Source organism: Orcinus orca, chromosome 13 (genome assembly GCF_937001465.1).
Source record: "Orcinus orca chromosome 13, mOrcOrc1.1, whole genome shotgun sequence".
Lineage (NCBI taxonomy): Eukaryota > Metazoa > Chordata > Mammalia > Artiodactyla > Delphinidae > Orcinus > Orcinus orca.
This window is the reverse complement of record NC_064571.1, coordinates 5,828,645-5,842,749: the sequence shown is the minus strand read 5'-3', so window position 1 is coordinate 5,842,749 and position 14,105 is coordinate 5,828,645. Positions and strand designations below refer to the sequence as shown.

At 42.2% G+C, this 14,105-nt stretch overlaps 1 protein-coding gene across 8 annotated transcripts in view; it reads right to left on the bottom strand.

Moving 5' to 3' along the window:
• The window catches only part of TBC1D8 (TBC1 domain family member 8), a 121,157-nt gene that overhangs the window by 81,115 nt on the left and 25,937 nt on the right, over positions 1 to 14,105 (bottom strand). The window lies entirely within an intron of this gene.

The following is a 14,105-nucleotide window of genomic DNA, read 5'->3' as shown; positions in this document are numbered from 1 at the left end:
CTCAGACTATCACCTGGCCATGAGAAGTATTACCTAAATGTTGACTATTATTATTATTATTATTATTATTATATCATCATCGCAAAGGTGGAAGAATAATCCAGCAAGGAACTGTGAGAAGCAAATAAGAAAACATACTGAGGGACTTCCCAGGTGGTGCAGTGGCTAAGACTCCACGTTCCCAGTGCAGGGGGCCCAGGTTCCATCCCTGGTCAGGGAACTAGATCCCGCATGCATGCTGCAACTAAGAGTCTGCATGCCGCAACTAAGGAGCCTGCCTGCTACAACAAAGACCTGGCACAGCCAAATAAATAAATAAAATTAATATTAAAAAAAAAAAAAAAGAGGGCTTCCCTGGTGGCGCAGTGGTTGAGAGTCCGCCTGCCGATGCAGGGGACACGGGTTTGTGTCCCGGTCCGGGAAGATCCCACATGCCGCGGAGCGGCTGGGCCCGTGAGCCATGGCCACTGGGCCTGCGCATTCGGAGCCTGTGCTCCGCAACGGGAGAGGCCACAACAGTGAGAGGCCGGCGTACCGCAAAAAAAAAAAAAAAAAACAAAAGAAAACATATCGAAGTCCTTCACACACCATGAAGCACACAACACAAAAGTTTACCATCCTGTTGTCATGAAAAGCACCATGAATCGACAGCAGAGGGAAAAAATGACAACACCTGCTCCTGCCCCATCTTCTACTGCCTAGAACTCAAGACGGTTGAGAGGATTAAGACCCTCTAATTCTTACGTAACAGGCCCTGAGGAAGGGCCACAAGTTTCTGCAGAATGTCCCATAGTTTGGTTTTGTCTGATGCTTCATCATAATTAGAGCATAATTAGATTCAGGTTATACATCTTTGCAATGAGTCACAGAAGTGGTGTTGTATCCCTTTTACCCCATCCTATCAGGTGCCAGGAGATTTTGTTTTGTCCCATTACTGGTAACACTCCTTTGACCAGTGGATGAAGGGTGTCTGCCAAGCTTCCGTTTGTGCGGTGTCTCCTTTCTCTTTGTCATTAACAAGCACTCCGTGGAGAATTACTTTGAAACTCTGTTCCTCATTAACTTTTCAACTTATTCTTTTAGCCCTATCAGTCTGGGTTCACCTTTTCCTACTTTATCCAACGGGTTTGAGGCAGGAGGGAAGGGGGCAGGGCACAACCCTTAAAGAATGACACAACCCTTGAGAAAAACTGGATACGACACAAACTGGTTGCTACCACTGTCCCCTTCCTGGCAGATGCCCCCCTCATCCTATCCAGGCTCTGACTGTCCACGCACCCCACCCCTACACTCACCGCGATCTGTCCCACTTAATGGCTTTAGGGGAAGAGGGGAGAAAGGGTGTGTGGGTTTTTAGAGCAATTATTCCTTAGGCTGCCCACAATTTTTGCCTCCTTACTGGTTGGCTGCTGACTTACAGAAAACTGAGAGGCCTGAAAGCTCTCTGCTTTAATGTAGAATCTAAGCAGCAGCTTAGGGGAGCTCTGATAAAACACACCGGGTGGGGGGAAGGGAGCAGAGTGTGGAGTTAAGGTTGCATTTGTGTAAGATTGATGAAACACGTTTGCCTATCAAAAAAGGGGGTGTAATAAGGAGGCTGACGGAGACTAGAAAAGGACTAAAGACCCTCACCCACCCCACACATGTACACCTGGCACTCCCACCAGAACTCAGAGCTCCGTTTGGTAAAACCCTGAGCAACCAAAGACGGAAGTGGGCAGGCTGGCCAGTAACTCAGAGCAGAAGCAGTCTTTTTTTTTTTTTTTTTAATTTTACTGAAGTATAGTTGATTTATTATGTTGTGTTAACTTCTGCTGTACAGCAAAGTGATTCGGTTTATATATATATATATATATATATATTCTTTTTCATATTCTTTTCCATGATGGTTTATCACAGGATACTGAGTATAGTTCCCTGTGCTTACAGTAGGACCCTGTTGTTTATCCAGGCTATATATACTAGTTTGCATCTGCCAGTCCTCCCCGTCCCACCCTCCCCCTTGGCAACCACAAGTCTGTTCTCTATGTCTATGAGTTTGCTTCTGTTACATAGATATGTTTATTCAGATTCCACATGTAAGTGACATCATATGGTATTTGTCTTTCTCTTTCTGACCTACTTTACTTAGTACTGATGCCAAAAACCTGGCCTCTGTGCACTGGTGCTGAATCGAATCTCAGAGACAGAGTTTTGGGTGAAGTAGAAAAGAATAGCTTTATTGCTTTGCCAGCCAAAGGGGGATACAGCGAGCTCGTGCCCCTTGAAGACTTCAGGTGGTAAAATTGTACATTACCACAATATCAACAGGCTCTAGTGTGACAGCAGATGACATCTGAAAGAACAGCAAGACCCCATCTGGGGAGGAGCCCAAAGACAAAAGAGGTCAAAACCAGGACACCTGAGGAACCTGAAACCTGAGGCACCTACTGCTGTAGCTATAGGCACCTACAGCAAACCTTAAACACAGCCCAAGTCATAGTAAGAATAACATACAATTCACAATAAAGAACCACTCTTCAGTTCTTACTACCTGACACATCATGTCTGGCTTTCAACAAAGAATACTGAAAGGCAAGAAAAAACATGATCTGAAGAGCTAGCAAGCATCAGAATGGGCATCATACATGGCACAGATCTTGGAATTATCACACAAGGAATTTAAAATAACTGTGATTAATAGGTTAAGGGCTCCAATGCAAAGGCAGACAATATGCAAGAACAGATACCTAATGTAGCAGAGAAATGGAGACCCTAAGAACTAGTCAAAAAGAAATGCTAGAAAGCAAAAACACACTAAAAGAATGAAGACTGTGTTTGGTGGGCTCATCAGTAGACTGGACACAGCCAAGATGAGCTTGAAGATAAGTAAATAGAAATCTCCCAAACTGAAATACAAAGAGGAAAAAAAGATGAAAAGACAAAAAAGAGCATCCAAGAACTGTGGAGCAACTTTAAAAGGTTTAAGATATACATAAACGGAATACCAGAAGAAGAAAGAGAAAATTGTTTGAAGTTATAATGGCTGAGAATTTCCTAGAACTAATTACAGACACCAAGATAATTACAAATACAGGAAGCTCAGACAACATCTAACAGGTTAAATACCAAAAAATACACGCGTAGGCATATCATATTCAAATTGCAGAAACCAAAGACAAAGGGAAAATCAGAATGGAAAAAAACAGCTTACCCGTAGAGGAACGAAGAATTACAGCAGACTTCTTGTTAAAAACCATACAAGCAAGAGTGTGGAATGAAATATTTAAAGCATTGAAAGAAGAAAACACCAGCCTAGAATTCTATACCCAGTGAAACTATTCATCAAAAGTAAAGGAGAAATAAAGAATTTTTTAAGCAAACAAAAACTGAAAGAATACATTTCCAGTAGACCGAACCGGTAATAAATGTTAAAAGAAGTTCTTCAGAGAGAAATAAAAATGATATGTCAGAACTAAGGCCTTCATAAAGAAAGCAAGTGGTGTGCTGGAGAAGAAAAAAAAGCAAACTAAAATATTTTCTTTTTCTTATTTGTAATTGATCTAAAAGATAACTGTTAAAGTAATAATAGTGAAAATGCACTGGGTGATCACAGCACATGGAAGAAGTGAATAGCAGCAATGTCAAAGGATCAGAGGGAAGACTTGAAAACGCAGTTATAAGACAGTGTTATTTGAAGGCAGACTTAGATTAGTTTGAAATGTATATTGCAAACTCTAGGGCAACTCCTACAAAATTTTTTTAAAGAAGTATAACTGATATCCTAAGAGGAGAGAAAATGGAATCATAAAATATTCCATTGAAACCAAACAAGGCAGAGACTTTTTTTAATGTAATGAAAACAAATATGGTGGGTATTAATCCAACTACAGTTCACCCTTGAACAACACAGATGTGAACTGCACAGGTCCACATAACACATGAATATTTTTCAATAGTACATACTACAGTGCTACATGAGCCACGGTTGTTGAATCCCTGGTTGGTCGAATCCACGGATACGGAGGAACCACAGACCTGGAGGAATCATGGTATTTGGAGCGCTAGCTATAAGTTATACACAGATTTCTGACTGCATAGAGGGTCGGGACCCCTAACCCCTGCACTGTTCAAGGGTCAACTGTATATTATGATCACTTTCAATGTGAATGGTCTGAACACACTATGAAAAGACTGAGATTTCAGAGTGGATTAAAAAACATTTCTTTTAAATCTCAGTTGTATGCTGTCCCCAAGAAACCCACTTTATTAAGAGTCAGATTAAAGGAAAAGGGATTGGGGGAGGAGGGGGAGACACAGTAAAGAAATGGAGGGCTTCCCTGGTGGCGCAGTGGTTGAGAGTCAGCCTGCCGACGCAGGGGACACGGGTTCGTGCCCCGTCTGGAAGGATCCCACATGCCGCAGAGCGGCTGGGCCCGTGAGCCATGGCCGCTGAGCCTGCACGTCCGGAGCCTGTGCTCCGCAACGGGAGAGGGGCAGCAACAGTGAGAGGCCTGCGTACCGCAAAAAAAGAAATGGAGAAAGATATACCATGCTAACATTAATGAAAAGAAAGATGGAGTAGCTATATTAATTTTCAGACAGAGTAGACTTCAGAACAAGAAAAATAAAGGGGGGCATTACATAATGATAAAGGGGTAAACTGTGCAAGAAGACGTAGCAATCCTTGTGTGCATCTAACAGAGCATCAAAATACATGTAGCAAAAACTGATAGAACTGTAAGGAGAAATAGATTAATATACTACTATAGTTGGGGATTTCAATACCCACCTTGCAGTAACTGATAGATCAAGCAGGTAGAAACTCAGTAAGGATCCATCAACTGGATCTAAATGACATGGATAGAACATTCCATTCAACCACAATAGAATACACGTTCTTCAAGCTTGCATGGAATATTCACCAAGGTAGAACATAGTCTGGGCCATAAAACATACCTTGACAAATTTAAACAGAATATAAAATCACATAAAGTGCATTCTCAAATTACAGTGGAATTAAACTAGAAATCAGTAACAGAAAGATAGCTGGAAAATCCCCGAATATATGGAGATTAAACACACTTGCAAATAACACATGGGTCAAACAAGAGGTCTTACGCTTTCAAATATTTGAACTAAATAAAAATGAAAACACAACTTAGAAAAAAATGTACAATGTAGCAAAAGCAGTGCTTAGAGAGAAATTTATAGCAGTAAATGCATAAATTAGAAATGAGGAAAAAACTGAAAATCAATCATCTAAGCTCCTCCTTTAGGAAACTACAGAAAGAAGAGCAACATGATCCTAAAGAAAGCAGAAGAAAATAATAAAAATTGAGCAAAAAAAAACAACAAAATTCAAAATAAAAAAACAACAGCAAAAAATCAATAAAGCCAAAATCTGATTCTTTGAAAAGATCAATAAAAGTGATAAGCCTCTAGCTGGTCTAAGGAAGGAAAAAGGAGGGAAGATATCAATACAAATTACCAATATCAGAAATGAAAGAGGTTGTCACCACTGGTCCCTTTGATATTAAAAGGATACTAAAGGAATACCATGAACAGCTCTATACTCACAAATCTGACAACTTACATGAAATGTACCAATTCCTTGAAAGACACAAGTTATCAAAACTCACACAAAGAGAACTAAATCATTTGAATAGGCCTATATTTATTAAAGAAATTGAATCAATAATTTAAAACCTGCCCAATAAAAGTAAATACCAGGTCCAGATGGTTTCACTGGTGAATCTACTAAATGTTAGGGAAGACATGATAATAATCCTTCACAATCTCTTTCAAAAAAACAAAAGCAGAGGGAACGCTCCCTGCCTCATTCACTGAGGCCAGCATTATCCTAATACCAAAACCAGATAAAGATTTTACAATAAAGGAAAACTACAGACCAGAATCTCCCATGCAAAAATCCTCAAAAAAAATTAGCAAATCAAATCCAACAATGTATGAAGAGAATTAGGTGCCATAAACAAGTGGGACTTAATCCAGGTATACAAGGCTGGTTCAACATTTGCAAATCAATCAGTGTAATACACCACGTCAACCAACTAAAGAAGAAAAATCATATGATTGTATCGATCGATGCAGAAAAAGATTTGACAAAAATCCAACATCCATTCACGGTTAAAATCAAACCAACCATCTTTGGGCAAACTAGGAATCAAGAACCTCTTTCGTGTGATAAGGAGTAGCTACAAAACACCTACAATTAACACCATAATGGTGAGAAACTGGATGCTTTCCTGCAAAGATGAGGAACGAGGCAAGGATGTCTCCTCTCACTACTCCTACTCAACATCATACTAAAAGTTGTAGCTACTGTAATAAGACAAGAAGAGTAAATAAAAGGTATACAGATAGGGAAGGAAGAAATGAAACTATCTTTGCTCACAGATGACATGCTTGTTTTTATAGAAAAATCCCAAAGAATCAATAAACAGACAAACAAACAAAAACTTACAGAATAAGCAAATATAGAAACGCTGCAGGACAGAAGGTTAATATGACAAGTGCTTTCCTAAATACCAGCAATGAACAACTGGAATTTTAAAAATGTAAATACCACTGACAACAGCAAAAGGTGTTTTTATTAGGTAGAAATCTAACAAAATATGCACAGGATCTATATGCAGAAAACTACAAAACTCGATGCAAGAATTCAAAGAAGACCTAAACACATGGAGAGATAGTCCACGTTCATGGATTGAAAGATTCAATACTGTTAAGATGTCAATTCATCCCAACCTGATCTACAGATTCAGTGCAATACAATAAAAATCCTGGCAAGCTATTTTGTAGATATTGACAAATCGATTATAAAGTTTACTTGAAAAGGCAAAGAACTAGAAGAGCCAATAACAATACTGAAGAAGAAGAAAGTTGGAGGACTCATGCTATACAATTTCAAGACTTAACTACAAAGCTACAGTAATCAAGACAATGTGGTATTGGCAATAGGATACACAGGTTAATGGAAAAGAATCAGATCATATCTCAGAAACATATCCTACAAATACAGTCAACTGATCTTTGACAAAGGAGCAAAGGTATTCAGTGAAGGATAGTCTTTTCAACAAATGGTTCTGGAATAATTGGACATCCATATGGAAAAAATTAATTAACCTAAGACATCGACCTTCCACCTTTCAAATATTAACCCAAAATGAATCACATACCAAGTGCTGACAAGGATACCAGCAACAGGAGCTCATTCATTGCTGATGGGAATGCTGATGGTACAGCCACTGTGGAAGACAGTTTGGTAGTTCTTGCTGAGCTAATCATATAGTCTTACACCATCCAGAAATCACACTCTTAAGTATTCATCCAACTGTTTTGAAAATTCATGTCCACACAAAAACCTGCATACAAATATTTATAGAAGCTGTATTCATAACTGCCCCAAGCTGGAGGCAACCAAGCTGTCCTTCAACAGGTGAATGGATAATCAAACTGTGGTACATTATTCAATGGAGTATTATTCAGTGATAAAAAGAAGCAAACTATCAAGCCATGAAAATGGAAGAGAGAGAGAACTTAAATGCATACTGCTAAGTGAAAGAAGCCCTCCTGAAAAGACTGCATTCTGTATGATTCCAACCATTCTGGCAAAATGAAAAGGGAAAACTACAGCAAGGGTAGAAAAATCAGCGATTGCCAAGAAGCAGCTGAATTAGGCAAACATAGGGGAATTTTAGGGTGATGAAACTGCTCTGTATGATACTGTAATTGTGTATACGTGACACTATGGCTTTGTCAAAATCCACAGATGTTTCCAGCATAAAGAGTGAAACTTAATGTCTGCAAATTTTGGAAAAAAAAAATCATTTAGGAGGTCCGGGGATTCCCGAGTGAATGCAGAATATGACCAAAAAAAATCTAACTATTACAAATGTATGAAACAAGGGAGCGAAGGCGGTAAAGGGAAACAGTGTTGATTTAAGTAACTTTGGAAATGAACAGTCTTTAGGAAGTAAGGCCAAAGGAACATACGTAAGTTCTGTACTCCATGGAGTCTGGTATACTAGAAATGAGCAAATAAGAAAAAGGATGATGGAAGGTGTAAGCCAGGCTCCTAACTGGAGTGGGAGTTTACAGATAGGGAAGAATAATCTGTACAGTAATGAATCAGAGTCAAAGGCACAGGTATAAACTGATGTTTAGTTTACTATAGATACAAATGGCTACATATAGAGACACTTACTGATGTGTATATATACAAGGGTAATATACATAATTCCTTTCTCTGTCAGCTGAGAGGGCCCAGATGCCATGAGCACACCCAGCACCCAGATCTTGGTTTCTAATACCAACCTCCAGAAAAAGGGGATTAGTGCTCTTTGGAAAAATGGTTGATTCCAGGACTGGAGCAGGAAATATACAAGATGATCCTGGAGCATCTTGTAGTGGCTGAAACATAAGAAAGTGCTCCAAGAAAAAAACCCAAAAAAGTCCCACAGTACGGGAAGTGGAGGGAGTATAACTTTTCAGTGGAGAAACCTGACAAGCACTACCTTGACCAGGTGATCAAGGTCAACATGTCACAAATCACGCTAACAGCATGCACTCTTGATATGATGCAATAAGAGTAGCATTTTATCCCTGTTCTTCCTCCCAAACACCCTTAACCCCACTCTAATCATGAGGAAAACTTCAAATTCCAATTAAGGAACATTCTACAAAATACCTGGCCAGTACTCCTCAAAACTGTCCTGGTCATTTCAAAACAAGGAAAGTCTGAGAAACTGTCACAGCCCAAATGACAACTAAAGGTTAACATAGTGTCCTGAATGGGATTCTGGAGCAGAAAAAGACCAAGGAAATCTGAACAAAAGATGGACTTGGGTTAATAATCATATTAGTGTTCTACTGCTGCTGTGACAAGTTACCACATAGTAGCTTAACATAAAACAAACGTATTATCTCACAGTTCTGTAGATCAGAAGTCTGATACGGACCTCACTGAGTGTTAATCAAGGTGTCAACACATGCCTTCCTGGAGGCTCTGGGTGAGAGTCCATTTGCCTGCCGCGTCCAGCTTGAAGAAACCACTCCCTTTACGTGGCTCAGGGCCCCGGCTCTCATCTAAAGCCAGAAACACCAGGATGAGTTCCCCACGCTGCCATCTCTCTGGTTCTCTCTTCAGAGTCCCTCTTCCAGCTTTAACAACCCTTGTGATTCCATTGCACCCACCTGGATAATCTCTCTGGTTTAAGGTCCACTGATGAGCAACCGTAATTCCACCTGTGCTCTTAACCCCCTTTGCCGTGTAACCTAACATAGTCCCAGGTTTCAGGCATTATTATGCCTATCACGGTAACTGATCAGTATCAGTTGGTTAATTGCAAGGGTAGTACATGTATTTCCTTACTAACATACTAACATGTCCATAATAGGACACACTGGGTGAGGGTAGATGAGAACTCTCTCTACTATCTTCCCAATTTTTCTCTAAACCTAAAACTGTTCTAAAAATAAAGCTTATTAAAAAGAAAAGGACAAGGAGAGTCAGCCCAGTCAGTGCCCACCTGCAGACAAGTGTGTGGGGTGGGGAGGTGACCCCCCTGTCTGTGCAAATGCAAACTCTCCTGCAGGAACCCCAGGAGGGGGCAGGGGCACTGAATGGGGGAGGGGAGGGGTAAGCCAGAGCACTCAGGGCGGAACCAAAAGAAGCACAGAGACAAAAGAAATAAGGAGACAAGAGGCCAGGACCGCAGAGAAGATGCAAAGCTGGGAGGAAGGGCAGCGAGAGTTCTCAGCAGGAACACCAGAGTGAGAAGTGAAAACTCCGGAAGAGAAAATTATCCTTCAACTCCTGTTGTTGCACAGGTGCAATAAAGAGGTTAACATGGCAAAGAAATCCTTCAAAGTTATTAGAAAATAGAGTAAAATGTCTGCAAATTTCAAATGGGTCAAAGACAAAAACACATACCCATAAATAGAGCAAATATACGGGGCAATGTGTAGGCGCGGCTCCTAACGGCAGGGTACACAGCCCTGTTGATTCTGCCCTTTTATAAAAAAGCTGAAGAGGACTCACATGGACGTCTTTTACGCAATACCTATTAGCCAGGCGCAGGCTCATTAAAAAAATATACACAGGGAAGTTGTACAGTACTGCATCTGTTTTCTCATGAATCGTCACAAAATCCTCACAGAAATGCACCGTCACCCACAAAGCTGCACCTCTACCTGCATTCACACTGAACGCAGAGCTGTCCCTGTTCCTCCAGAAACAGCCCCCCAGAGGCAGGGCAGCGGGCATGGAGTTTTCTGGTTTCCCTTCCGAGGCTGCTCCATATGGCTTGTCTGGCGCTCCAGGGAAACCCTCCTGGTGCCCCGGGAGCGCAACACTCCTATTTTTAACCGATTAGAATAACAACTCAGGCTGAGATAGCTGTCGAGTGACATGTTTTATAATTAGGGCCCGAAGAGGGACCTAGGAATACTTTGCTCCTAAGAGAGAAAGCTGTAATTCTTTCATCCTGGCTGCATTTCATGCATGTGGATGGAACCAAATTTAAGATGAAATGACAGCTACTGACCTGGGAACAAGCGAGGATGCTAGAAGCAGCCTTCCCACTGTAACCGAGCGGGACCCTATGGGGCCTTCCCGGGACAGGCCCCCCGCCCCCATATCCTCTGCTTCAGCTCCTCTCTGAAGTACCTAGATAACAGCATTTGATGCACATTTCCTAAGCTGTTTTGCAGATGTGAAACCCACCTCCCCACCAAATGGGAGATGTTAACTACTTGATGACCCTGAGCACACAGCCCCAGGCCTCCTGGAGCCTAAAGACTGATCATGTGAACCCCTGTCACTCCACCCAGTTACCCAACATCAGCCGGAGAATTGTGCCCGAGCTGATCACACACCCTGTGACACCCCTCCCTCACCTGGCTTTTAAAAATGCTTTGCAGAAACCCTTCAGGGAGGTCGGGGCTTTTCAGGGCGTGAGCCACCCACCTCCTTGCACGGCCCTGCAATAAACCTTTCTCTGCTCCAAACGTTTTGGTGTGTTTGGCCTCTCCGTGCGTTGGATACACAAACTTGTGCTAACACCACTGCCTCCTGGCTCTTATAACCTCTATGCTGGGCCTGGAAACTCACCACGGGCAGCAGTGACAGTTCTCCAGTCTTAACAGTAATAGCACCAGAGTGTAATGAAACCCATTTTGAAAACCAGCAACACCCATCCCCCACGAAAAGCATTTTAATGGAAGTCAGTAAACCAGAAAGCCTAAGGTCTTTTTTTTCCCTCCTGCATTAAAGAAAGCAGGTCCTCCTAATGGCCTTGGGCTTGGAAACAGTATACCTAAGCAGCCCCACGACAAAAACTTCTGTTTCTCCAGTAAAGGCCTTCTCATCACAGCCCACAGGCATCAGTGTGACAGTGCATTCACAGGCACCAGCTCAGCATCATAAACCCCTTCGGGGAAACCAGTTTGGGCTACATCTCTGTCTTCATGTCAGGGCTGTGTGGTTTGGCTATCGTCTCTGTTTTGGAGGCTCAGGGGGAAAAGCAAATAAAGGACCAGAATAAATGCGAAAACTTTTAGTTGTGAAAAGTAACAAATAACCAAAAAGGATCACATAAAGTCCTTTCTACTGACTATCAAAGAGAGAAGATAAAGGTTAGGGTATTTGCATTCTCAACATGAGAATGTTGACAATTCCCCTATTCAAAATAGATAAAATTCATAACCCGAATTACTAAATTGCGAGTTCCTTTTCACAAAGAATTTGATAGAATTCGATATATCTTTTCGTGGGATTCCCTTAGGAGTCCCACACATCTCCACCAAACCAGGAGCTGCCTGTGCTATTTTCAGAGAACGCAGCAGCTTGGTGGGCAAAGCCACAGGGTAACCAGTCACGCAGTGGGTAACACGGGCAGTCACGTGCCCATCACGGCGGCAGGACGAGCATGCCGAGTCCACAACACGGGCCCATGAGCAAGTGACGGTCCAGAGACGAGGGCTCCAAGGACCTCGCAAGAGAGGGATTCCAGGGACGTCCCTGGCGGTCCAGTGGTTAGGACTCCTCACTTCCACTGCAGGGAGCCTGGGTTCGATCCCTGGTGGGGGAACTAAGATCCCACATGCCACATTACGTGGCCAAAAAATAAATTAAAAATAACAAAAAAAGAAAAAGGGAGAGAGAAGGATTCCAGCCCCGTTCTCGAGAACAGGAGAGGCAGCCACCCAGCCTTCACCTGCTCACTGTGTCCCAGATACATGGGAACAAGGACAGCCACACAATGACCCCTGGTTTCTCAGGAAACCAAGAGACAGCAGACAGAGCGTACAGCTGCTAGCTCTGATCAGCCAGGGGGACTCGCACTGCCAGACTGGCTGTCCTGTTCACGCTGGAATTTAAGGAGAGATTTTTTTTTTTTTGTCTTCAGTCCAAAACTGTGAAAATTCTTTATTGGGTACAGAGTTTCAGTTTTCTAAGATGCAAAGAGCTCTAGAGATGGGCAGTGGTGATGGTTGCATAACAATGTGAATGTACTTAACACCACTGAACTGTACACTTAAAAACAGTTAAGGCGGTCGATTTTATGTTATGTGTTTTCTACCACAATTTTCTTTAAACTGTGAAAATTCTAATGGTCAGAAATTTCTGCAGTTGGGCTCCTAAGTAAGTACAAAAACTTTTCCTAACCCCATCCCCCAACTGACTAACCATAAATGCATCTGAACATAAATGTCCACGCTGCTGAACCCTGGCACGTTCTTCTAGAAGCTCCATAAATAACCCTTGGATGGGGACCAAGCCGTCTGCTTTGGCTCACACTTAACGTACGGATCCTGCCATCGTGAACCTCCAAGCAGGGTGACGAAATACTCAAAATATGTGACAGCAAGAATCCTGCACTGAAACGCCATCGTGACAGCCAGTTCCAAAACAGGGGCTGCCCTGCCTTACAGACACGTGTTCCTGCGGGTATGACGAAACGCTCTTCTGAAAATTGCCCAGAATGTCTATCCACTTGGTCGTCCATTTACCCGGTCTTCCGGTATGATGCTTATGTATAGCAATTAGCACTCAATTCTTGTAGAACAGAGATGATTCAAGGATATGAAATGAAAGGGCAAGGGATACCACGAAAGAAGGAAAACCAAGACTCAACAAAGGGCTTGGCTTTAAGATCTGATACAGTCGTCAGATGAAACACCAGCGGCCAGAGCATCTGGGGCAGACAGGGATGGGTACTTGGTCCACCTCCACTGCCAAGCCCAGCACAATCCAGGGGCACCCAGAGCTCTTCCCTGGATACAGACTATGAAATGAAACTCTATGAAATGTGGCCTGACTGCTCCAGAACTGCCCACTCACCCGCCTGATGGGTCCACCCCCGTACTAATCCACCCTTGCCATTCCTTGGCTCTATCCAGAAACCTCACTGTCACACTCTTTTTTTTAACATACAAAAAGCCGTACATAATTAACATATACAATTTAAGGGTTTTGAAGATAAGTATACACCCATGAAACCATCACCATAATCTATGCCATAAACATTGTCCATCACCTCTAAAAGTTTCCTCTCGGCCTTTTATTAATATGTATATCTATAATGTGATAAGAACATTTAAGATCTACCCTCTTAACAGATGTTGAAGTATACAGTATTGTTAACTATGGCTGTTCCATGCTGTGCAGTAGACCTCTAGGACGTACTCACCTTGGATAACCAAAACTTTGTGCCCCTTGACTAACACCTCCCCATTTTCCCCTCCCCCAGCCCCCGGCAACCACCATTCCACTCTCTGCTTCTCTGAGTTTGATGATCTTAGATTCATCACGTATGTGGTATTATGTGGTGTGAGTCCTTCTGTAACTGCCTTGTTTCACTTAGCATAATGTCCTCAAGGTTTATCCATGTTGTCGCAAACGGCTGGATCTCCTTCTTTTTTAAGGCACGGTCACCCATTTTAATCCTGGACTTTCCTTCCTTATATTCCCTAACCTATGAAGATCTCCTAAGCCCTGAAGACTAGACCATCCCTAACCCATGAAGCCTACAAAAACAAGTCGCAAAATTACATCATACTGACCGTGTTGCAATCAAATACAGCAGAAGAGGCTGTATTCC